General features: G+C 45.7%; 1 long non-coding RNA gene across 1 annotated transcript; it reads right to left on the bottom strand.

Moving 5' to 3' along the window:
- Window positions 1–1,565: 1,565 nt before the first annotated feature.
- Window positions 1,566–23,471, bottom strand: LOC120403006. The gene is made up of 4 exons (XR_005597414.1): window positions 23,272–23,471; window positions 22,321–22,449; window positions 8,744–8,839; window positions 1,566–1,732 (listed from the first exon to the last, which is right to left on the bottom strand). It is a non-coding gene; the product is annotated as an uncharacterized LOC120403006 (long non-coding RNA).
- Between the last annotated feature and the right edge of the window lie 304 nt (window positions 23,472–23,775).

Below are 23,775 nucleotides of genomic sequence, written 5' to 3'. Positions count from 1 at the left end.
GAGCTGGGTCCAGGGTGGTTAGAGTCCAGCAGTGCCATCCCTAGCTATTTTGGTGCCCTACGCAGCCCCAGGCCTCCGTGGGGGGAAAGCAGGGGGGCCTGCCCCAAATTTCCTGGTGCCCTACGCAGTTGCATACTTTGCGTATGGGTAAGGATGGCCCTGGAGTCCAGGAATGAGCTGAGGGTCAGTACCACAGGCACAGAAGCCGAATGTCAGCGACAGACGGTAAACCAGAGTCGTAAGCCAGAGGTGGAGCCAAGGATCAAACCCAGAGGTCAGAAGCCTGTGCAGGTGGTAGGTGGAGCAGGAGAAGGTTCAAGAACAAAGCAGGAGCAAGACAGGAACTAGGCAGGACCAAGGAGTGGAAGTAGGCTGGAACAAGGGCTGAAAGCAAGAGCCAGGCAAGCACAGCTGTGGGTGTGGTTCTCATTCAGCAGCCATTTATCTCCTGTGGGTGCCAGGCCTGTAAGCAGGGCTGCTAAACAAACAGCCAATGAGGTGCTGTGGCTATTCTGTCAATTCCAAGGCAGTGCGGTGAGGCTCATTTGTTGCCTATAGTGATGTTATTCAAGGAGTAGGCCAGCAGCTGATCCTAGCTGGTCTGGCCCTGACAGCACCTCTCTCCTTTTGGGGTTGCTCTCCAGGAGCACTTGGGCTGGGTTTCTTGGGGTAGGCCCAATGGAAGGCGAGCAGGAGGTTCAGGACATGAGCGTGTTCCACATGTTCCCCTGGCCGCTCTTCCAGGCCATAGCCATCCCAGTCAATCAGATATTGGAGTCTTCCCTGGACTTGGCAGAAGTCCAGAATCTGCTGGATCACATATTCCTCTTGGTCCTGCATGGTTATCGGCAGGGAAGGAGTAGAGCAGTGTGGGAAGGGATTTTCAACAAAAGATTTCAAGAGAGAGATGTGGAACACAGGATGGCTCTTAAGGGATTCTGGCAGCTGCAATCAAAATATTACTGAGTTACGTTGTTCTATGATTGCAAATGGCCTTAGTACTTGTGGCCCAGCTTCAGGGATGCACAAGCCAAACCTTGTCATTTACTGTGAAGTTGGGGGTCGTCTGATGGTGAGTGTCAGCATGGCATTTGTATGTTGTCTTAGACTCTTCTAACTGGTGCTTGAGTCCTTGATGCACTTGCCTAGGTGCTGGAACTAGGCGTGCTTCCGCACCCCCTGGCTTGAAGTGGTTTCCATTATATACAGAGTTTACAGCTTAAGTCAATAGCTCTCAGCACCCCCACTGTAAAAATTGTTCCAGCAGCCCTGTGCACTTGGTGAATGTTGAGGAAGATTTTGAGGTGATACCAAGAGTGGAGCCCATAATTTGTGAAGAAAAGGGTCTGTCGATTCAGGGCATGTGTGGAGTTGTAGGTGAATTCAGTGTGGGGAATGACTTCCAGGAAATCGTCCTGGTAGTTTAGTAAGCAATGTAGGTCCTGCTTCAGGACTTGATTGACTCACTCAACAGTTGAGGTACGAGGTTCGATGCCAAAAAGATGCAGAAATTCCCACAAAAAGCAAGAAATGAACGGGGACTCCCAGCTGGATACTATGCTTGTGGGCAACCCATGAAGGTGAAAGATGTAGTCTTTGAATAGACAGGCTATTTCCTGGGCGGTGGGGAGGCCGCGACATGGTATAAAATGTGCCATCTTCATCAGGAAATCAACTATCGCTAGAATCCTGGTGTACTCTTGGAAGGGCAGCAAGCCCTGATTCCTGATACCTAGAATAATAAAAAAGACAGACATCTTTTTGTATTTTTTTAAATCTAAATAAATAACTAGATAAAAACTGGCATTCTTCATGGTGCTGTTATTTGCATGTTATTTAATGATTTTTGTTCCTGGTACAATTATTATTGTTTTTTTCTATTAGGTTAGTTCCTAGCAATCCCAGCCGGGAATCAGAGCACCATTGTGCTAGGCACTGTACACACATATAATAAAAAAGACAGTGCCTGCTCTAAACAGCTCAGTATATAAAAGGTTTGATAGCTCTGGAGACTGCAGTCCTCTACCCACAGAATAGGTACAGCATGAGCAGTGGCAGTGCAAGCCTCACTTCAGCTGTTTAGCAGATGTACCTAAACTCTGACTTGAAAGGACCACCTCTAGGCCAAAAGGGAACTTTGGCTTCATGGCCCATGTAGATCCCTGGGCAGTCTACTGACACTCACAGCAAGGAAGCCAATTAATGTCAGTCAGGTGGTAGTTTTTTGTGTATACACCTGCCATTAAGCACTAGACAACTCTCAACTCATTTCAGAGGCTGCTGAAAAGCTATCATATCATTAACAACCTTTTGGACACTACCCCCATGTGCTGGATTTGAACTGGCACCCACATAGCGAGAAGCTCCATCTCCCATTACCAGTCACCCACAAGCACAATTCTAAAGTGTATGCACAGAAGAGTACACTCCCTACACTAATGCAGAACTGCAAGGCTTGAATTACTAATGAAATATGAGTGAGTTGCTACTGGGTTTACAGTAAATGGTGCTAGGAGAATTCTTTGAAATTTTTCTGGCTTCAGAACAATATGAAACCACAGAACAAAGTACACACTGAGGTAACACCAAGTAACTCTGAAAAAATGCTGGGCAATGCAGGGAAAAGATTCAAAAGCACATCACTGAAAAAGGACAGACAGAAGGGCTTGACTTACAGGCCCAGTGTCTGCTTTCACACTGGCCTTTGTGAATCTGTCAGACATAGCATTAAAACAAGATGATAGTTTTGCTGCTTGAATGTTCTTTTTCTTTAACCATAATTTATTTTAAATGCAGAATATTTTCAGGGTATATGACAATGGTGTGACATTGCACTCCATATGTTTATGGACATATGCTTATGAGTGTGAATATAATGTAAACTGGAATGTTTTATGCAAAAGGTCTCTTGTAAGGTATCATTACAAAGCTTATAATCTACTGAGTGTTCATCCTATTTGTATGTCTGTATCATTCTTGTATCTGAAACTAGAAATATGACGTTAACTCTGAGGTCCTACTGTAATTATGTAAAGTGTGGGCCATTAATGGTGGTTTAGAATCTTGATGGCACCCATTCACTAGGATGGCTCTCTTTACCTGCAAGCCTTCCTGTGTATGCGAAGTGGATAATGAAGTCTCACAGGACCTGTGAACATGTCACATGATACCGGAATCCATCTTAAACCTGATGCTGTTCCATTTAGAAGGAAGGGTGGGAACACAGAGAGACCAAGGATTCCTGCCTTGGGCCAGAGATATAAAAGGGAGTGACGCAGAACAATGGGGGCTGCAGTCATGAGAAATCCCTGAGTTACCACCTGAGCTGGAACTAACAAGAACTGTACCAGGGGAAAGGATTGGGCCCAGGCTGGAAAGGAGTCTAGTCTGTGAAAGAAGCTTATTGCAACATCTCTGAGGGTGAGATTTACCTGTATTCAGTTTCTAAATGTATTAGGCTTAGACTTGCATGTTTTGTTTTATTTTACTTGGTGACTTACTTTGTTCTGTCTGTTATTACTTGGAACCACTTAAATCCTACTTTTTATTCTTAATAAAATCACTTGTTTATTATTGAACCCAGAGTAAGTGATTAATACCTGGGGGAGCAAACAGCTGTGCATCTCTCACTATCAGTGTTATAGAGGGCAGACAATTTATGAGTTTACCCTGTGTAAGCTTTATACAGAGTAAAATGGATTTATTTGGGGTTTGGATCCCATTGGGAGCTGGGTGTCTGGGTGCTGGAGACAGGAGTACCTGCTGAGTGGTTTTTAGTTAAAGCCTGCAGCTTTGGGGACATGGTTCAGACCCTGGGTCTGTGTTGCATGTCTGGCTCCACAAGACAGGGTTCTGGAGTCCCAAGCTGATAGGGAAAACAGGCTCAGAGGTAGTTTCAGCATGTCAGGTGACAGTCCCAAGGGAGTCTCTGTGACCGAACCCATCACAAATGGTCTCACATTTCTATAGCCCATTCCATCCCAAAGGATTTCAGAGTACTGTATTGTCAACATGGAGGTGCTATTCTCTCTTCTGTACTCCTGAGTCCTGACATCTGATCTAACACACAATTCAATATACTTCATATATATAGCACCCTGACCTTTTCATCTCTTTGCAACGTTATACTATGTACAAATAATAATACAATGTACAATGATCATTACATAAACTCCATTAAACATTAATGATTAAAACTAGTTCTATCTATCTTAATATTTCTGGAGTGCCTTTAATCTTGATATCTAAGCACTGGTTCATACAACGTGCATATGAAAGGTAATACATATGTTCAATAAAGACTCCTTCAGAGCCGTTATGTTCTGTAATGCCATTCCCTACTCCAAGACCCAGCTCCTCAGCATCTAACATGCAGAATGTTCTCTTACTTTTCGTCACTGTTAATGGATTTGAACCAGTGAGCTAAGTGAAAAGCTCTGTGTTTACCATTGGAAATCCCCAAAGTCATCTTCCCTCCCAAAGACACTGTGGGCCTTAACTGGATAATATCTGTAAAGCATGTTGAGATCCTTAGATGAAAGCTGCTTCAGAAGTGCACACTGTATTTGTGCCCTGAGTCTATACCAGGCCACAAATACCGTATGTCTTTTGAGTTCTGAACCTCACATCTATTTGAGTTCTGAACCTCACATATTGCCAAATGTTCATCCCTTTTCCGAATAATTACTGCAGCCATTCAACCTGACGCTAGCTGTGGTGCAAAGTCCAATAATTATATTGATAGACTCATAGAATTTAAGGTCAGAAGGGACCATCATGATCATCTAGTCTGATCTGCTGCACATTGCAGGCCTCAGAACCTCATCCACCCATTCCTGTAATAGACCCCTAGCCTCTGGCTGAGTTACCAAAGTCCTCAAATTATAATTTAAAGACTTCAAGTTACAGACAGTCTGTCATTTACATACACTATGTATGCTGTATACATAAACATGGGTTGTGCAGGGAATTTTGTGCTCATAAACAGTGTCATAAAAATAGAGCTGGAGCATTATTTTCTTTAAAAACCCTAAACTGTGAACTGGCTTATATCTTCCTTAGAGCATTCCCTTCAGTTAGGCTGTTGTCCATGCATATAGTTTTCATAACTACAGCTAAAGATATGCATTGACTACAGAAAAGAATGACCTGGTTTGCATCATTCTTTTCTTACTAGAGCAGAGAAGATCTAATTGATATGGTAATTACAGTGTTGACTGCAGCTGATGACCTGTCCAGACTAGAGTTCCCAACATTGCTAACAGTGTTGGAGTACAAACTGCAAAAACTTGAGGGGGGAAAACACTTTGGGCATTAAAGGGCTCCTTGCCTGGCACTGTTAGAGTATCATCACACCCTCAGAATGCTTTATTAGAGTCATCAGTTCACGAATTCTTGGGAAGAAGGACAAAATCTTGCCAACATCTAACAAGCTTCCTGAAAAAAGACTTGCAATATAGTTCTATACGAGGAAGAAAAAAGAGAAGAATTATTATAAGAATGCCAAACAGGTACCTCCATAGCAAGCGGGAGAGAATGTTGGCTTCTAAACAGAAAGTAATAGCTATTCTGTATGCCCCAAGATCATACATTATAACCACACTTGGGGTTCAATCCCAAAGGAGGAACAGCAGATAAACAAAAGCAGGGAGGTCACTAGAGGTATGCTTCTTGAGGACATCCGGAATGCTACTGACAGTGCTGCAGCATTGGTAGAAGAAACACAAAAGCCCACCCAGTTATTAATAAAGAAAAACATATACAGGCTCCAGCTGGTGGCGCCATCTCAGTGGCACAGAAGGAACTGTTCAGTGAACAAGAATGACCATGTGATCAGAAAGCCATGGAGATTCAGACATAGTAGTGACTGACAGATGCCCAATAAGAGGCAAAATAATCCTCTCCTCTGACATCGGGGGGAGTCATTGACTGACCTCTGCCCTACTTGACTGGATTAGTTTGTGGGCTTTGGTTTTGATTGATATTATGTTTTATTTGCATTTGATTTTAAAAAAGAAAAAAGATCACCAGTAGCCACTGGCCTCAGTGGAGCCAGATTCCTGTTTTATGGCAGGAAGCAGTAACCTTTTGTAACTGTGACCCCACATCAGGTCACTGGGACCAAGGAGATAAAAAGCAGTCTTTTACCAGCGCTTATGTGTATTGCACATTTTTTGCAGTTGCCACACTGAAAAAAATAGTGATGATAAAAGTATATGCAGACTCACTAAAAATCTAGCCATTTACAGGAGAGTGTCAAATAGGCCCCCATTTTAATTTTTGAGCAAGGCTTTAGAAAACCTTTCAGGATCAAATTGTGAAGTCCTGGGGTTTTATGCTGTTCTTACTCAGGCAAAACACTTGGAATGAGTGTTATGACTGAATAAGGACTTCCCAATTTTGAGAAATAGAAATAGATTTTTTCATTTCTTTAATTTCAGTAAAAACAGCATTTTTGTTTGGTTTCAAGCCTTCCTCAGCAGCACAGAACTGATAACCTAATTCAACTGGCATGAACAAAACCCAGCAAGCTGGACTGGATGCAGAAAGTGAAAATGAAAAGCCTAGTTTCATTGTTCAAGATGAATGAAAGTGCAAAATTAAAGAAACAGCAGCAGTGGTGGAAAGCAAATGAACGATTTATGTTTCTTTCCATTTGAATAATCAAAGGTATTATTAATGGCTAAGGTAAGATATTTTCTTTTAATGCATAATTTTCATCTCAACTGTGCCCCTTTGTTCAAATAATTTCTCTGTTCTTCTACATACTTCAAACAGATTTCTTAACCTTCTATGAAATGTTAATATGTTAATTTCATCGCTTTCTCAGGCACCTAATTACCCAGGCAGCCAACTGATTGGAGGGCTTCCTCCCCACTGTCCTTTCATGTTATTCTTTACCAGTGCTTGTTGCCTGGTAACCCTAAGTCCCCTTCTTTCACTCCCACTCATTTTACACAATTTTTTCCCTACCAACATTCATATCCTCAGTGATGTCTTTCTTGTCTGTCTGTGACTCCCTAGCACCACCTCTTGAAGGTCATCAAGTGACCAAAATGTTAATCAGAGCCGGTTTTATTTGTCACTCAGCAAGATTAGAATCACTTGTAATGACCTTTTCTGTTTAAATGAGCAACCGTTTGCACAGCTGGATAAGCAGAGACTTCACCCTCCTACCCCTTTCATTATGAGCCCCAGGAGAGGCCAATCATTCTCTCCCTTGGGCCAACATGGAAGGCACCTGCATGAAGCTCTCCGTGGGGTCAGGAATCCATGGCTTGGGAGGAGTGGGTGAGGGCAGGGTGCTCAGCATTCCTACATCCCAAAGGGAATCTGGCAGAAAGTCGCCCTTCCCACCACTGTGTTCCCCATGAGTTCCCTTCATTCTCATGTTCCCCAACCTCCTGAAATTGTCCAGCACCCCTATACTCCTCCTGAGCTCCCAGCCCTCCACCCTCCTATGTTCCCCAATGTAGCATTCACCCTCATGCTTCTTCAGCCCCCAACTGCTTCCTTACGTTTGCAAACCCATCACATCCCCCATGACTTGCCAGCTCTGCATGTCCCACTCTGATTCCTCCTGCTCCCCACACCCTCTCCTGTCCCATTTTACTCTCTTGCCACCACATATTCCATTTCCTGCTCCACCACACACACACACTTGAAGTGAAGTCCCTTTCATTAAAACAGCAACTGTTCACGTCCTAACATCCACCTTGGTACTTCAGAACAAATACAAAATGTATGTATTCAGTTCTCCAGCAGTGTAATGTTAAAGAGGCTGATTACACTTGTAAAGTATAATATTATGCTGACAGTAAAATAGAATGTTAAAGAATCCACTTGCATGGAAGTTGATTGGCTCATAAACCACTACCAAATCTGAGGACAGAGTTAAGGTTGTTTGGATCCTGATCATTTGGATGTTTTCTGTTTAATAGTCTATGTGCTTGGAAGTAGGGTTGGTGTCAGAAATGTTCCTATAACATTAGTTAGAGATTTCCAAATGTTTAGGGCAGAGACATCAGGAGTGTCAAAGGTGACCTTAATGCCTTCCTCAGACCTTGGGCCAGCCAGAGATGAACAAACAACCACCACAAGTTAGAGCAACCTGTCCTAACCTACACCAGCTGGAATGGCTCCTGAGGGACCAGTCCAGTGGTTGGAAGCTAGCAAAAAGCATCATGCTCCAGCCTTCACTCTTCACCCAAAACATACCCACCCCACAATGGCCCTGCACGGTTGCAAGGAAGGAGTGTGATCAGGAGGAGCCAGTGAAAAGCCCATCACACGATTTCGGGATTCAGTTAGGGCTGGTGAGGGTCCCTGTATGCTGCTCTGCAGGGCAAAGACATCTTAGAAGGGGTTGGGGTTCTCATCCTAATGTTCAGGTTTTTAAAATGTGTTTTAGTACTATTGATGTTATTGAATTCCACCAGCAATCTCAATTGTAACTTAATTCTTTTTATTATTATTTAATAGATATTGATAATGTTTCCAGAATAGAGTAGGTGAGAAAGTTAACTTGTACAGATGCTTTTTCGCATTGCCACTTCTCGGCGGCATTTTGGCAGCTGCTTGCCCGGCAGCTGCGCTCCTCGGCGGCTAGTCGTCAGGCGCCCGCCACACTGAAAAGGTTGGGGACCACTGTATTAGACATATTATTTGGCATAATCTTTTTCCACTGATACCAACAGAGAATGATGTTGATGGAGAATGTACTTTATGCCACTCAGTCAAATACCTTAACCTCTTATGATGACCTCTTGATTCCAATGCTAGATCGAGTGGCAGCTCCAGCTCTCCACCTCCAAGCACCCAGGAGCCTCATCTTCAGGGCCTGTAGAAAAGGAATGAATTAGTAGTTGAAGATTAGGTAAGCCCTAGGGCGTGGGGCTGGGGAATTTGCTGATCCTGTGAAACAGTCAGATGTGCTATATGAACACCGTATATACCTGTCAGGGAAACCAGCAGCATCAAAGCTTTATTTGCCAGGTGATTAAAATTTGTAATGCAACACATATGACTACTGAATCATACTGGGGGAATAAATAAGTGAATAGAAGGAACTAGAGAGCAGAATTTTCAAAGGCTTGTGTGGGGAAACTAGCAATTTAGGCAGCTAAAGGAATTTTTTGCCTCCTTTGTCCACACAAGGCATTTTCTAGGAAGAGGATTTGGTTGGTCACAAAGGGCTTTGTGCACATGGGCGGTAAGGTTGTGGCCTTATCCTCCTTTTCACCCAGAAGCTGCTGCACAGGGCTGGAGTTCCATGAATAGAGAAGAGGCTAGGCCAAGGGCTGCACATAATTTCCTCATAAAACCCACAGGAAATCCTCACAAAGTTTAATAATACGGACTCTTATATGGACTTACTCCATGCTGGAGAACTCCTCTGTGCAGGGAGGAGAGTATCAGTGGAGCCAGAGAGTTGGGCCTGGAGCCAATGTAGAGGCCCAAGGGACTCTGTTCAAATAGCTCTGGCCTGCAGCTCATGGGGGATCCTCACTTTTGGGGTATGTGCTTCCTCTTTTATTTCCTAAAAGAGGAGCAAACTTCCCCTGACAGATAATTGTCTAGGAAATCCCACAAGAGGAACCTTGTGGAGTTTCCAGTCTTCTACCTGGGGTTTTGCCAGATAGGATAGCCTGGGCTTTTGTGAATACCACACCACTCAACCAAGTGTCATATGATCAAGGCTGACACTTCCCCCTCTCCCGTCTGCTGTGTAAGGATGCAGTATTACTCTTGCGGCGTGAGACTATGGCTAAACTACAGCTGAAGTTGACATCAGTTATGTCGCTCAGGGGTCTGAATTAGCCACCCCCTGAGTGAAATACGCCAACTTAAGTGATGGTGTGCATAGCGCTATTGCAGGGCACAGCTTCTCCCACTCACATAGCTACTGCTGCTCGTGGGGGCTGGAGTAAATAAGCCGATGGGAGAAAGCTCTGTAGTGTAGCCATAGCCTCAGCCTATAGATCCAGGAGAGACTGCAGATGTAAATCTACCCTCACTCTATGCAATGCCAGTAACAGTCCAGCTCAAGAGGTAAAGAAGCTGCCACTGGGATGCAGACAAGTGCTTTCCAATACATTTCACACATCAGCAAAGCTCCATTTGGTGACGTTCTCTCCTTCTCTCCGCTAGCCCAGATGGGGCTGGTTGCTTAGCATTTTACAGCAGGAGCTTAGGAGCAGGAAAAAAAGTTTAATTAATTAGGCTTCCAACACAGAGAAGTGTGATATCCTCCAAGTAAATAACTAACCTGCACTTACGCAAAGCACCGCATCTGTATAATTAAAAGCTGCATAGAAGCTCTCTGCTTTGCACAGCACATTGAAGTCAGTTGGTATGCAGCTACTTTATAGTGTATGCTATGATAGCTGCACATCTGGCAGAAATCAGTCCCATTATTCTATAGATGCAATGGGACATGTAGCAAGGAACCCTGTGGGGGCAGGGCTAGCTCAGTGGTTTGAGCATTGGCCTATTAAACCCAGGGTTGTGAGTTCAATCCTTGAGGGGGGCACTTAGAAATCTGGGGCAAAAATCAGTAGTTGGTCCTGCTAGTGAAGGCAGGGGGCTGAACTCAATGATCTTTCAAGGTCTCTTCCAGCTCTATGAGAGAGGCATATCTCCATATATATAGGGCCTTATCAGGGCTGGTGCAAGGAAGTTTCGCGCCCTAGGTGAAACTTCCACCTTGCGCCCATCCCCTGCGGCAGCTAACCGAGCCCGGGGAGCCCACCTCGGCTTCACCTCCTCTGCTAAGCACACCAGCGTTGCTCTAATTCTCCTCCCCTCCCAGGCTTGCAGCGCTGATTGGAGGAGACTTAGAGTGTGTGCTCAGCAGAGGAGGCAGAGTGGAGGTGATCTGGGATGGGGAACAGTTTCCCTGTGCGTCCCCACTCCCTGGATATTGCAGGCGGCGCCCTCCACTCCACCTCCTCACCTGAGCGGGCTTTTAGGCGCCCCCAACTACTAGGCGCCCTAGGCGGCCGCCTAGTTTGCCTAAATGGTTGCACCGGCCCTGGGTCTTATTCAACTGAACAAGCAAAATGTTTCTTATGTGCATCTGGAGTTTTTCTTCTGTTTTAAATATTTTCATTCATTAAGGGGAAAAATAAGACATGGAAGAGGGGATATATAACAAGTTACACACTATCTACTGGAGTTAGATGCACTGCTAAGCTTAGAGGTGGCAGGAGCAAGGGGTTGGTTCAGGCCCGACTCTGCTGTAGGCACATCAAACCTTTCAGGGTATGGCTACACTGCACCTGGAAGGTGTAATTCTTCTTCGAGTGATTGCTCATGTGTATTCCACAATAGGGTGTGCTCGCCACATGCACCGGTGTCAGAAGTTTTTCCCCTAGCAGTACCCATAGGGAAGCACCCCTAGCAATCCCTGGAGTGGCACCTCCATGACGCAGTATAAGGGGTGCTGCATGCTCCTCCAACCCTCAGTTCCTTCTTGCCACCAGTGAAAGTGCTTCAGAACTGCTCTGCTCCAGCTTTGCTGTAGCTCGTCCCCAGAACTCTTGTTCGGTCAGCGTATGTGACCTGTAGTTAGTACTCGATTAGTTTTAGTTCAGTTTAGCTAGTGCACCGAGGCCGGGGCATGCCCCGTGCCCTGGGTTTTAAGTCATGCGACACTTGTAGGTGCCCGATGCCACTGAGTGATCCGCACGCAGACTGTTTACACTGTTTGGTTGAAACTCATCTCAGCGATCGCTGTAAGATTTGCAAGTCGTTTAAGCCTCAGACCAAGAGAAAGAGAAACATTAGGCTCTGGGTTATCCTCATGGAGTCAGCGTTGACCCCAGCTCCAGCACGCCACTCCCAGTCGACACCGGCACCGCGATGTCAGTGTGCGGCAACCCCCTGGTGCCATCTACTAGTCGGCACTGCTCCCCATCAATGGGGCATGCCAAGAAGGCTAAGAAGATGCCTTCTCCGCCGCGGCAGTAAATCTGGGGCAGAGACTAGACCTGCGTTGGGCAGTCCTCGATCCCCATCGGCCTCCAGGCTTCCAAATCAAGTCGAGCAGAGTAGCCCGGCCCATTCGGAGCAGACTTCCCCAGATGTCCGGATGCCCTCTACACCAGAGGCCCTGCAGGCAGCCCGGGACGTCATGAACATGCTGGTACTAGGAGCACCGCCAATGTTGGCCCCATGCTCCGGAGGCAAGCCACTGCTGGGATCTCCACAGTCGCCCCCGACTCGGTACTGGTCTCAGTCGAGAAAACATTCCCGATGCCGTTTGCCGCTCAGCAACCATTCCGTGTGTAGTCCATGTGGGTCGCCATCGACTCCCACCAGGTTGTCTGGCTGGGTTCCATCTGACCAAGACTCCAGGCATTGCTCTGCCTCATGGAGCAAACACCGACGGGACTGAGGCAGATGCCACCGAAGGTCCTCGTCTCAGAGGGGCTATCGTAGCCCGTCTCAACACAAACAGCGACACCATTCCCGTTTGTCGTCTCGCTCCAGGACCCTGCCACTGAAGCCCCAGGCATCGATCACTGGCGAGTCGCTGTCGCGGATCTTCCTATTGGAGCTGATCACCAAGCAGATGTTACCAGCGGTACCGGTCCTCCACATCGAGGTCGCAGGCTCGGGGTCGGCACCGCTACCGGTGCCACCGCTCCTCCCGGTCCAGGGACAGTGGCAGGTCGTACATCAGCCTGGCTTCCCTTTGTATCTGTCCATCGATGGGTCAGGCCAGGCACTGTGGCCCCCGACGCAACCCCTGGTGGGAGTTCGCTCGGTGGTGAGAGCCTCAGAAAGACCGTCAGCCTCCCTCTCCTGGCCTCCGAGGAAGAAGTCAGTGGGACGTAAATCCTCAGCACTGTGCCTGGAGACTGAACAGGTGGTGGATCCACTCGTGCTGGTGGACATGAAAAGTATGGCGCCGGCCTCCTCGCCCTCCCTTGATGAGGCAATTATGGCCCCTCCTCCCTCCATCCTGCAGGAGGACTCTAAGGCCCACCAAGAACTATTAAAAAGGTTGGCATCAAGCCTCAACCTCCAGGCAGAAGAGGTGGAGGAGCCCTCGGACTTCCTGTTTAACATACTGTCTGCCTCAGTATCAGGCAGGGTGGCCTTGCCTCTCCATGAAGGGGTGGCGAAAATTTCAAATGCCCTGTGGCAAACCCCAGCCTCATTGGCCCCCCCATCTCTAAAAGAATGGAACGGAAGTACTTTGTGCCTGCCAAGGGGCATGAATACACCCACCCTGCCCCTAACTCCCTGGTGGTTGAGTTGGTCAACCACTTTGTGCCTGCCAAGGGGCATGAATACACCCACCCTGCCCCTAACTCCCTGGTGATCGAGTTGGTCAACCACAGGGAGTGACAGGGCCAACCAGCCCCTACTCTGAAAAATAAAGATTCCAGGAGGCTGGACTCATTTGGAAGGAAAATTTATTCATCCTTGAGCTTCCAGTAACGGGTGGCAAACCATCAGGCTCTCCTGGGCCAGAATGTGAGGCTCTTTGTCCAGGTTTGAGGACTTCCTCCAGGAGCATGACAGCACTGAATTCAAAGCGCTGGTGGAGGAGGGTACAGCGGCTGCCAGGGCAACCCTGCAGGGAGCATCGGATGCGGTGGACATGGCCGCGTGGTCCATGAGAAGGGCGTCATGGCTCCTGCTCTCTGGGCTGTCCAGTGAGGCGCAGACCTCCCTGCAGGACCTCCCATTTGACAACAAAACTCTGTTTATAATAATAGTTAATAAGTGGAGATATACCTATCTCCTAGAACTGGAAGAGACCTCGAAAGGTCATTGAGTCCAGCCCCCTGCCTTCACTAGCAGGACCAAGTACTGATTTTTGCCGCAGATCCCCAAGTGGCCCCCTCCAGGATTGAACTCTGCTCAGCTGCTCTCCAACTGGATCACATAGTGCATCCATACCTGTTACAACCTGGTGGGAATCCCCCCGCTGTCAATTGTGAGGGCGCACTCGACTCGGGCGCAGGCCTCGTTGGCTGCCTTTTTGGCCCATGTGCCCATCCAGGACATTTGTAGGGCTGCTACGTGCTCTTCAGTTCATACTTTCACCTCTCATGATGCAATTGTCTCCCAGACCAGGGATGACACTGGGTTTGGCAGGGCTGTGCTCTGTCCCAAGAATTTTTGAACTCCTACCCACCTCCAACAGATATAGCTTGGAATCACCTATTGCAGAATACACTCAAAGAAGAAGAGACAGTTACCTTTTCCGTAACTGGTGTTCTTTGAGATGTGTTGCTCATGTCTATTCCACAACCCGCCCTCCTTCCCCTCTGTTGGAGTTGTCTGGCAAGAAGGAACTGAGGGTTGGGGGAGCAAGCAGCACCCCTTATACCGCGCCATGGCAGTGCCACTCCAGGCAGGGTCGGCTCCAGACCCCAGCGCGCCAAGCAGGCGCGTGGGGCGGCATTGTCCTGGCAGGGCGGCATTTGGGTCCGGCGGACCTTCCGCAGTCATGCCTGTGGGAGGTCCACCGGAGCCCCGGGATGAGCGGACCTGCCACAGACATGACTGCGGAGGGTCCCCTCTTCCCGCGGCTCCGCTTGAGCTCCCTGAGGCATGACTGCGGCGGGTGCGCTGGTCCCGCGGCTCGGACGGAGCTCCCGCAGGCATGCCTGCGGATGCTCCACCGGAGCCGCGGGACCACGGGACCGTCCGCAGCCACTTCTGCCCCGGCCGCAGGACCGGGGAAGGGCGGCGCGAGCGGCCCGACGTGCCGCCCTGCTTGGGGCGGCGGAATTTCTAGAGCCGCCCCTGACTCCAGGGCTCGCTGGGGGCGCTCCCCTACGGGTACTGCTAGGGGAAAAATTTCCAACACCGATGCACGTGGCAAGCACACACACCCTACTGTGGAATAGACATTAGCAACACATCTTGAAGAACCCCAGTTATGGAAAAGGTAACTGTCTTTTCCCAGATCAGGTAGTTGTATACACACTAGCTCTGCTAACGCTAGTGCTCTAAAATAGCAGCATGGCCGTGATGGCACAGGCGCCAGCTCCGCCTAGCTGCCTTAGTATAAGTCCATCTGAGATCCTAGGTAGATAGTCAGGTGGCTAGTCTGAAACTGCTGCCTGTGCTTCTGCCATTTTAGCACACTAGCTCAAGCAGAGAAGTGCAGGTATGTTTACCCAAGTTGGGAATTACACCTTTCAGCTGCAGTATAGACATAGATCTCTTGTTGCAATTGATTCTTAAGACTGTCTTTTGTTTGTACAGTACTGTAACTGGGCACAGACTCACCCGGCGGCGCCTCCTACTGGTCATCTCAGGGAATTAGCTTCCAGGCTCTGGAGCACCCCCTGTTGGCAGGTGTCACACTACCGCTGGCCCCCATGTCCCTCCCGGACCCCAGATGACCCTTTCACTGGGTGCTGCCCCCTGGCAGTACCCCCACTGTTTCTCCGGGTCTCCCCACTCAGGGGAACCCCCACCCACTACCCCCACCTCACCTCAGTCGTAGGCTACTGCCAGTCACCAACTCACCCCCGTGCACTGGGGCAGACTGCAGTGTCAGCCACTCATACTAGGTAAGGTTGGGTCTGGACCTGCTGCCTCTATCTATTGCTGGGCTGCCCTTTTGCAACCCCAGTACTTGTCTTAGGCCCTCAGCTAGGCCCGCAGCCTGGGGGTTTTCCAGGCTGGAGCTCCCCAGCTCCTCTACCTTTCCACAGCCCTGCTCCACTCCCAGTACCCTGCTCGGCTCCCTAGCAGCCAAGCCCTTCTCTCTCTACAAACAGAGAGAAACTGTTTGGGTTTCTGGCTCGCAGCCTCTTATAGGGACCAGCTGGGCCTGACTGGGGCGTGGCCCCAGCTGTTACTGCCTTCCCCAGTCAGCCCAGGCTTTCCTTCCCAGCCTCAGCCCTCTCCCAGGGCTGGCTTTAACCCTTCCAGGGCTGGAGCAGGTGACTACCCCACTACAAGTATCTAGCACTATGGGGCCCTATTTGGAACTTTTAGGTGCTATCATAATCCAAATAATAAATAATGCTAATAGGAGAATTGGGAAAGGAATATAGACAAGCTATAAATTCTACAATGCTATTCCCAAATACACTCCACCCATACATAATAAAGACACGTTAATAACCTTGATGCCTACTGCAGAGGTGCAAAGTGTTGTTGGTATAAGCACAAGGTACAAAGTGACAAGCAGGGAGATCAGCACATGAATGAAAGCACTGCTGAAGGACTGCCAGGTTATTCCTGCCCAAACATGGAGTAAGGCCTAATATAGAAATACATAGCTAAGTGTGTGTCATTTGCATGCTATGTATAACACAATCTAATTGATAGGCAGTCTACTCCCTTGTACACTAGACCCACGGTTTATAATGAGAAAGACAGTGTCAGAAACTGAGAAGTGGATGGTCAGGCCCAGTGCTTGGAGCAGCAGCAGTGAGGTAGTGGTCAGGCCAGGGACTGGAGCCAGGGGTCAGAGCAGGAACTAAGAACAGGGTTGAAACAGGGCTGGGGCAGGAAGTCTGTCAGAACTACCAAATGGCAGAGGATACTTCCAGCCAGGTAGCAATGTTGAGCAGGCAGGAGTGGCTGCTCTCTTTGGGAGCCTATCTCCCTGGCCTTGAGGTGACCTGGTTAGACCCACACCTGTGGATTGGCTGAGCCTTGGTTGATAACCTGGGGGCTCCATGTCACTCAGGCTCAGGGTTGACTCATCAGGCTCAGTGATGACTCATTACAGAGAGCTTCAGGGAACCTTACAAGGTTATACAATCTAGTTTACCATTCCCAAAAATACACTGCTGGCACTTGTTTCATCTCCAAAGAGACAGCCAAGGTATTCAATCATGCTGAATGGCCTTTCCTAATCCAAGGAATAGAAAGATATAGATTTAAGGAAGACTTTACTGCTAAATGAGTTTGACTGCTCTAAGTCAATCCATTTATAGGAGCTGTGGTCAGCTGGGCACCCTCTCAGATTTTTCACCTCAGTCACGGGCCAAGGCTGGAACGCCTGCTTTCACCTTTCTCTCCCAAGCTAGCTATAGCTGCAGCAAATTGCTGTATATGAGTGTCATGAAAGGTAAAGGGAATAATGGTGGTAGGAGAGGAACATTATATACCTGTGGCTTACTAGCCTTTGTGACTAACCCTACCACATCTTTACCAGCTCTTATGAAAATAAGTGACCACTTCAAATCATGTTTCAGGCTAACATAAGTTACACTCAGGGTACACTGGCACCGCAGCTGGGAGGGCGCTTCCTCTTATTGCAGGTAGACAGTCACATGCTAAAGCAGTGTCACTGGGGGTAGCAAGCCGCCTGACTACATGCCCCCAGGGGGTCCGGGCAGTTTTGTACTTAGGCAGCTAGCCCAAGCTGCTGCCCTTCCTACCCCCAGCTACATGACTATTTTTAACAAGCTAGCATGTGTAATGGTCTCAGATTTACCTAAGGATTTCAAATTGAATACTGTCCCAGTTTGGACAGCTACAAAGGTGGACATGGAAAGATGGACTCATTTACCCTTCTCTCTTTTTGGCTATGTGCCATTTGTTAAAATAAATATCCCTCCCCCCCAATCTTTTATACTCATTTAGTCTAACATCTAATTTTTTCAGTCCATCTATTGGAAAAAATCCATGAATTTATTAGTTTCCCTGAGGCCTTGTTTTTCACATAAAAGGTTTCAGACACCTGGGTCAAAGGAAGGCATTACATTTCAAAATTGTAAATATTTTTGTTCAGCCCAGCTGGGTTTCATACCTGATTGAGTAGAGGAGACTGCATGTGGCACGTGGTGTCATTGACACTAACTGCTGGCTCGCTCTCCCTTAATATTCTTCTGTATAACAACTTCCGCGGTCCAGTACCCGGTGCCTGTTTAGAGCCATCTTCCTTCTTAGTATCAGAGGGGTAGCCGTGTTAGTCTGGTTCTATAGACTAACAGATGTTTTGCAGTATGACATGCTGCAAAACATCTGTTAGTCTATAAGGTGCCACAGGATTCTTTGCTGCTTCCTTCTTAGGTAACCCTGAGTTCTCGGGCAGGTGACTAGATAGTTTATAAACATTGGATTTATAGGGAGCTACGGCTATGTCAAGATTTCACCTCTCAAAACCCATTCGCAGAGCTACCCAGTCATAATGCCAACAGTATACATAGGTCAGCTGCTATATGAAATGGTTCTTGTGGTGTGAAAGGACACTGCTCTCCTTCAGCCTCAAGAGCATATATTACATAGATTTCTTAGAGGAGAGGGGTATTTCTATTATAATCAATTAGTGGTGTGTTTCCATCAACTCCTGTGCCCTGATGGTGCTCTGCTGATTTGTTTCAACACAGTTTTCCCCACAATTTAAATGTCACCTCCTCTGTGTGGTAAATGCTTAGAAGAAGGGATATCAACCCATTTGGGTCTGATCATTCCGCTCCCCTTCCTTCCCCATTAAGTTTTTAATACATAATATGAATTTGCCATATGGCCTTATGTTTACAATGAAATTAAATCTGTCCCGACTCCCCACCCTTCTGTAATAGCAGTGGTTAAATGTCAAGCCTACATAACCCCTATTCCACTAGATGGTGCTAGCTGATATGTACCAGGGACCTGGGTTTGTTGATGGGGGTGGTATTTATAATAAGGTTGCAATACATAGGAGTGTTGGTAAGAGATTGAACTTTAATCCTGGGCTCCAGTCATTTGACCTGAGTCTGAATTACAAAGGTTAATACCCCAGTCATATAACAGTAGTGGCTACTGTTATAGTATTGATCATGTTGTGGGCTCACTGGCAACAGGGTTTTGAGTAATCAACTAGTGGGGTTTGTTTGTTTGTTTTTCACAGTGCCTCCAGCTGTCATCAGCATCTGTGTGCAATGTGTATCATCCTGTTTCTAAGAATGATTTCACTGAAGAGAGTGTAGTTTATGCAGCACCATAAGCATTTCGTAAAGTAGGATACATATGAACACTTGTCAAAAAAAAACACTAAGGGCAAAAAAAATTATGATCAATAAAGCAAACATAACATTAAAGAAATTAGCAAGCAAACAAGAAGAAGGCAGTCCCCACATATCCCACAACTCCCAGCAGCTTGGCCTAATTCCCTGTGTCCCAGAGCATAACCCAAGTGTTCTTGCTCATAAGTGCAAGCAAAGCTAACAGTTCTTACAGGACTACATATTTCAGCACTAGTTTTCAGAGTAACATAACCTGATGTGTGGTCAATGTAAGAGCAATAATCTTAAATAAACAATAGCAGAATGTCAAAGCACAATGTGAGATGCTTATAAACCTGCAAATATTCTGTAACAGAAAATGAGATTGATATTTGCATATATTTGCATAATTAAGGCACAAGCCATCACAAGCAGGTGCCTTCACATTTTACAGTTATGCTGTAACAAAACCCAAATATGTTGTATTATTTTAGATGGAATATGGAGGTGCCTGCAATTGTGGCAATCCTAGAGAGTTTGATAGATTTCATATACACACACACACAAAGAAAGAAAGAAATTAATGTAAACTTCCAGATCTTAAAATGCATTGTGGCGATATGCTTGTATTACTCCCAATGTTTAACTTAGTTAATCTACAAAGTACTAGAGAGAGGCATAAGTATTTAATAAATATTTCTGTTCTGTATTCAGAAAGAAACAGGATGATGTAGTCATATCTTACAGTGGTAATGAGATACTTTCTATTCCATCAGTAACTAGGGAAGATGTTAAACAGCAACCATTAATGTTAAACAAACATATTTACTCAGCAGGACTGGATAACTTGCATCCAAGAGTATTAAAATAATTGGCTGAAGAGCTCTCTGAACCATTAATGTTGATTTGTAAGAAATCTTATTACACTGGGGGAGTTCCAGAAGAGAGGAAAATAACTAATGTTGTGCCAATATGTAAAAAAGGTAAACAGGGTGACCTGGGAAACTATAGTCCAGTTAGCCTGGCATTGATCCCAGGTAAATCATGGGACACAATCAATAAAGAATTAAAAGTTTGGTAGCGTACTCAATATCAATCAACATGGGTTTATGGAATAAAGACCTTGTCAAACAAACTTTATATCATTTTCTGATGAGGTTACAAGTTTGGTTGAGAAAGGTAATTGTGTTGACATAATATACTTAGACTTCTGTAGGGGAATTTGACTTTGTCCTTCATGACATTCTGATTAAAAATAGAACTATACGAATTCCATGCAGCCTATAGAAAATGGATTAAAAACTGGTTAACTGATTGATAACAAAAAATAACTGTAAATGGGGAATAATCCTCCAATGGCGGTGTTTCTAGTGGGGTCTCACAAAGATCTGTCATTGGTCCAATGCTACTCGATATCTTTATCAATGAACTGGAAGAAAATATAAAGTCATTGCTGGTAACATTTGCAGATGACACAAGAATTGATTCAGTGGTAAATAAGGATGATGAGACAGGTCAGTTATAGAAAGCAATCTGAAGTGCTGGATCATTTGAACAACATTCATTTCAATACAGCTAAGTGCAAGGTCCTTCATTTAGGAACAAAGGATGGATGTCACACTTACAAGATGGGGACTGGATCTTGGAAAGTAGTGACTCTGAAAAGGACTTTAGGGTCACAGCAGAGAACCCAATTCAACATGGGCTTCCAGGGCAATGCTGTAGCCAAGGGTATGTGTACACCACAGTTGGGAGTGCACTTCCTAGCACAGGTAGACAGACATGCATTAACTCTGCTTGAGCTAGCACACTAAAAATAGCAGCATGGCCACGGAAGCTTAGGCAGGGGCTCAGGTAGCCACCTGAGTACATGCCCAGGAGGTCAGCTGGTTTTGTTTTCAGGTGGCTAACCCGAGCTGCTGCCTGTGCCACTGCAGCCACACTGCCATTTTTTGTGTGCTCCAGCACAGTTAGCGTGCGTCTGTCTGCCCACGCCAGGAAGCATGCTCCCAGCTGCTATGTAGCCATACCCTATGAGGGTGAACGTAATCCTTGAAGTAGGGAGATGTACTTCCTCTATATATAGCATTAGTGACATCATTATTGGAATACTCTGCCCGCTTATGGCATCCCCATTGCAAAAAGGGTGCTGATAAATTAGAGGCAGTACAGAAAAGAGCTAAAAAATTGGCTGGAGGTCTGGAAAACATGCCTTATGGTGAGAGACTAAAGAAGCTCAGTCTATTTAATTTATCCAAGACTATGTTAGGAGGTGACCTGCTTGTGATCTACAAATACCTACAAGAAGAGGAGATTTCTGATAATATGTGGCTATTTTAGTCTAACAGAAGGAGGTAGAATAAGATCCAATGGTAGGACGCTGAAATTAGTGGGCGAGGTTCTATGTAATACAGGTCAGACTAGATGATCAGGATGGTCCCTTCTGGCTTTAAAATCTATGAATAGGAAATACAGAATGTCAAGCAATTCTCAACAGCATTGTACTTGTGTTCAAAGCCAAAATCGTAATAGTATCTTATCTCTACAATGGAAAAGGGAGGAATCCAACAGATGCATTCCCTTTTTGTTTTGTTTTATTTTTACAAAAGCTTTTCTCTCTGACCTCAGGGAATCTGAATAGTGAGGTGTAGGCCCAAGAAATTCTGATAGAATCTTTCAAACTTGAAAGGGATTCAATGAGAAGTCTGAAAAATGTGGACATTTAATAAGAGGGGGAGAATATTTGTTTAGATTTCTCTCTGTGTGACTGTCCAGTGAATCTAGATTTGGTTAAGCTAAATTATGAGAAAAGTGAAAGGAACAGATGATGACTTGGATGCACATTAGTGCCAGGGCTATTTCCTAGATCACTCTCTGATTTCAAATGAAGTCCCCACACACAAAACGCCTGAGCCTGGCATGAGGAAAACCAGTATATTGCTTCAATTTCCCTGAAGACATGTAAGAAAGCCCAAAGATCTGTTACCTACAAAAAAAATCAAGAGACTTAGCAGATTTACAGGTGGTTCTGTTGTATTATTTTAGATGGAATATAGGCTAAAGGGACATAACTCAATTACTGTCCAACATTAAAAGGTGTTAAACTAAGTTTGGAGTTTGGTGCACAGAGACCTTAGCCTGCTTAGTACCATGGCAAACACACTATTAAAGATCCTTTTAACCTTCTATTAAAGACAAAGAAAATACCTTTTGCATACTTTTTAGACTTGCACTCACAATTAGAGAAAATTTGTAGGCCCAATTATTACAACATACTCCCTCTCTTTTATGAATTATTACAATAGTTCCCACAAAGTAAGGCCCGTGTGCTGCACACATCAGAGATTTGCATACACATTCACCCATCAAGCATTTTGCATGCAGAGCTTTTAAAAATGGGTACCTTGTTAGCTTCAGGGGGAGCAGTATCTTGCCTTTAGTCTAAATGGTTTTTCATCCTGTAGGTGTGATCAGGTGCAGATATGGCAGAACCAGAGGACAGTTACTACAATGCATTTCTCTTTTTATTTTTCTGGAACAGAAGCCACATAAAAAGATTAAACTTTCCATAGTTTCACCATTATACTCATTGATTCCCATAAAAGCAGACTTGGACCTGCCCAGTCCCCATAGTCCTTTGTCCCAACTTAGGAAACAAATGCTCTCCTCAAACTCTTCTTCTTCACTGTGACCTCCTCAGCATATCTGATTATTCACAACGATGTAATATCTATATTAATTACTTGAATGGATCCAAGGCCTCTCAGTACAGCCTTTTCAATAGGTCTTATCCTTTCCCAAACTAGGAAACTATGATTGCATGCAATGAAAGTGGTGAGAAGGAGTACAGATCTGTCACGGGAAGGCCACAAGTTAAAGCTGAAACTGCTGTTCCTATCACAGAGATAGTTAGAAGATGGTGTGTCACTTGTCTTGCTATAAGATTCATTTGGCCTCTCCAGAGAAAGCCCCTCTAGATAACAAATCTCCCCTTGTAGGCATATTCCCAGTTGAGAGTAAGAGGTTCCTGCACCTTTTGCTTGCATATGCTTGAACTTCCCTGCTGATGAAAACCTCTTCCATGTCTTCTTCTCCTCTCACCTTGACACTGGAGCTCCATGGCCTCTTCTTGTCCCTCCTCAAGACACCCACATGCACAGAAGATTTCAGTACACCATCCCCTCACACCTTCAAAGAAGCATGGTTGCATTGCCCCCCATTTCAAACAACTTCACTGACTCCCCATTCATTTTATGATCCAATTCAAAATTATCGTCTCGGTTTTAAAATTCTCCATGGACTTGCTCCAGCCCACCTCCAGCACCTTGTTTCTTTTGCCTCACTTCATACTCACTCCACTTCATCTTTGTTTCTTCATACGATCTCACCACTGCTGGTGTGAGCGGTTTCTCTGTGTCTCCTGCCATCTGGAATATCTTTCCTCTAGTTCTCAACATGACTGACTCTACATCTTTTCAAATCTCTGCAGAAAATGTCTCTCCCTTTTCCTTGGTTACTATTTAGTATTTAAAGGAAAAACAGAATGGAATAGTAAATCATTTACAATCTCCTGATTTAATGTAAAACATGACTAAACCAAAACCATTTATTTTAAATGTTCTGAATATTAATAGTTTTAAATATGAAATAATGAAGTAGGAAGCAGTTAAATTGCTGGTTTAATTGCATGTATCAAGACAGGAAGATCAGAGTTGCAGTAAATGACATAGAAAGCTGTAGCATTAAATGTATGTAATAGTAGGTTTCCAAACCTCTTTTGAGATATGTTCTGTATTTTTTTTGTTTTTCCTACTTCAGTCTTCTAGGGCTCAAGCGGCCACATCACTGCAGCTTCCCA

This window comes from Mauremys reevesii, linkage group 4 (assembly GCF_016161935.1).
Source record: "Mauremys reevesii isolate NIE-2019 linkage group 4, ASM1616193v1, whole genome shotgun sequence".
NCBI lineage: Eukaryota > Metazoa > Chordata > Testudines > Geoemydidae > Mauremys > Mauremys reevesii.
The sequence above is the reverse complement of the archived record's forward strand: the minus strand, read 5'-3'. Positions and strand labels throughout refer to the sequence as shown.